This window comes from Chinchilla lanigera, unplaced genomic scaffold (assembly GCF_000276665.1).
Source record: "Chinchilla lanigera isolate Chin_1 unplaced genomic scaffold, ChiLan1.0 scaffold00110, whole genome shotgun sequence".
In the NCBI taxonomy this organism is placed as follows: domain Eukaryota; kingdom Metazoa; phylum Chordata; class Mammalia; order Rodentia; family Chinchillidae; genus Chinchilla; species Chinchilla lanigera.
The window spans coordinates 4,795,696-4,798,603 of record NW_004955511.1 but is presented as its reverse complement, the minus strand read 5'-3'; positions in this window follow the sequence as shown (position 1 = coordinate 4,798,603).

Here is a 2,908-nt window from a genome sequence, read left to right as displayed (position 1 = left end):
TAATGATCTTCTGAATTTCTACAGGATCTGTAGGGATTTCACCCATTTCATTCCATGTTGCATGAATTTTAGTGTTTTCTTTCCTTTTTTTAATAAGGTTGGCTAGGGTTTATCAATTTTATTTACTTTTTCAAAGAACCAACTCTTCTTTAGAAGCTTAAGGTACAGCACCAGGTTGTTTATTTGTGTTTGTTGTTTTCCTGGTGTGAGAATTCACCACATAAATTTCACTTTGAAGATGGTTTTCATTGGGTATCATAGGTCCCAGTAAATTTTATCAGTATTTTTGTTTGATTGTAAATATTATTTAATTTCTCCTTTAATTTCACCTGTGACCCATTGACTGTTCAGGAGGGTGCTATTTAATTTCCATGTGTTTATGGAGTTTTAGTAATTTCTTTTGTCATTAATTTCCAATTTCATAGCACTATGGTCAGCTAGAATGCATGGGATAATTTCACTTCCTTTGCATTTACTTGAGCATGTTCTATGTGTTAGCATATGGTCTATTTTAGAGAACATCCCATGTGCAGCTGAGAAGAATGTATATTCTGATGTTGTTGGGTGGAACACTCTGTAAAGGTCAACTAAGTCCATTTCTTCACAAGTTTGGTTTAATTCTGTTATTTCTTTGCTGATTGCTTTGTCTAGTTGATCTATCTCTTTGTGACAAGGGGGTGATAAAGTCTCCCATTACAATTGTGTTATTGCTTCTTTGATATTTAATGTCTGTTAAAATTTGTCTTGCATAGTTGTGTGCTCCTGTATTTGGTGCACATATATTTATGATTGTTACATTTCCTCTTGCAGTTTTCTCCTAACAAATATGTTGTGAACTTCTTTATCTCTTTTGATTATTCTTCTTTTTTATTTTAAAGAGAGTAGTACACGAGAAACAAACAAACAAAAACATAGAATAGTAGCAGCATACCAGTATCACAAATGTAAACAAATCAAAGCAAAAACATTCAAAGTGATACAGGGCCTCAAGACAAATTAATACAAATCAACAATGGTTGTTACATTGCATATCACTATTCTCATCTATATTGCTCAGATTACCGGATGTAAGAATGAAAGATTGCTCAAACCATTAAAGAGAATAAGAAAAAAATTCTTCAATAAAACCTTAGAGATAGTACAGAGTTTGGAAGTTCACTTTGTCTGCAAACAGAATAGATAACCCTGCTTTTTTATGGGTTCTTATCACAAGGGATATTGCTTTCCATCCTTTTGCTTCCAGTCTATGATTTTCCTTTGAGTTAAGTGTGTTTCTTGTATACAGCATATTGTTAGATTCTGTTTCTTCATCTGCTCTGCAAGTCTGTTTCTTTTGATTGGTGAACTAAGGCTATTTACATTAATGCATATAACTGATATATATTGCCTTATCTTTGTCATATTATTTTCCTGCTGTTGGTTCCCTGCTTTTCCACTTGGTTTAATTGCTTACCCTGCTTGGTGATGCCTTTTTCTTGTTGTTCTTGGAATTGGGATCATTTTTATCACTTTCTAGAATATTTTCCACTATTGTTTGAACAGTTGGCTTGTTGATCATGAATTTCTCCAATTTATCTTTCTCATGGAAGTATCTTCTTTCTCTATTAATTTTGAAAGATAGTTTTACAGGGTACATCAACCTAGATTGGAGGTGATTTACTACCAGGACCTGAAGTACTTCACTCCAAGCTCTTCTTGGCTTGATGGTTTGTATTGAGAAATCTGCCATGATTCTGATGGGTTTTCCTTTATTATAGGTTATCTGTTTCTTTTCTCTAGTAGATTTTAATATTCTGGTCTTTTGATGAATTTCTGGGATCTTGATCACTGTATGTCTAGGTGTAGATTTACTTTGGTTATGGCTAATTGGAGTTCTATATGCCTCAATTATCTGTATATCAAATTCCTTTCCCATACTTGGGAAATACTCTGCTTCTATTTCTGCAAATAGTCTTTTTATGTCACTTGTGTTGATTCCTGCTCACTAATTGACAACTACCAGTCTTATATTGTTGTTTTTGCATCATCTTGCAGCTGTTGAATTGTATTTCCTGGTTGCATGTTATCTTTAGGAGATTTTTCCTTTTGTGATAGTTGGCTGCAATGCTATATTTAAGGTCAGAGTGTCTATCTTCATTTTCATTCAAGCAGTTATGCCAGCTTTTGATGGAATTTTTAATTTCCTGGATATCTCTTTGAATCTGTTTCATGTATCCTAATTCTTTCCCATATTGCTTATCCAAGGTTTCCATCATCTTTCTATGCTCCTCTATTTTTTTATCTATGTCTTCTTTAGGTGTGCTCAGCAATTCTTTCATTATGGTTGTCATTTCTTATTTTACATGAGATATCATTTCTGATCTGATTTCTTCTATAGCTGATGCAGTTGTTTCTTTACTTCATTTTCTATCATTTCAGAAATTTAAGATGGGACTTCCAAGTTCTGTATCGATGTCTTCTGGAGTTGTTCTGGGTGGACTGGAGGTCTGAGGTTGCACTTTTCTCCTTCCTTTTGGCATCCTCTATTACAAGAAAAAGTTTTTATTTTTCTCTGTGGTGATCCTTGTGAGATTTAGTATTAGACAACCATATCACTAATATCAAGGCCTCTCCAAGAACAGTCTGTACTTCAGGGATATCCTCCATGTGCAGGAGACTCTCTGATTGTGTCTGTCTGTCCCAAGATCCCACCCTCCCAATCAGCTGAGAGTGGGATGTTGTTATCTGTCCAACCAAGTCCCCAGTTCTATGGTGCAGGGCTGTGGGGAGGCACCACTCCAGAGTTTCCCAATATAGCCACACAAGGAAAACCAACTGATTATAACAGATGTGAGGGCTGGGGATATAGTTCAGTGGCACAAGCACCTGTCTGGCAAGCACAAAGTCCTGAGTTCAATTCCTGGTACCA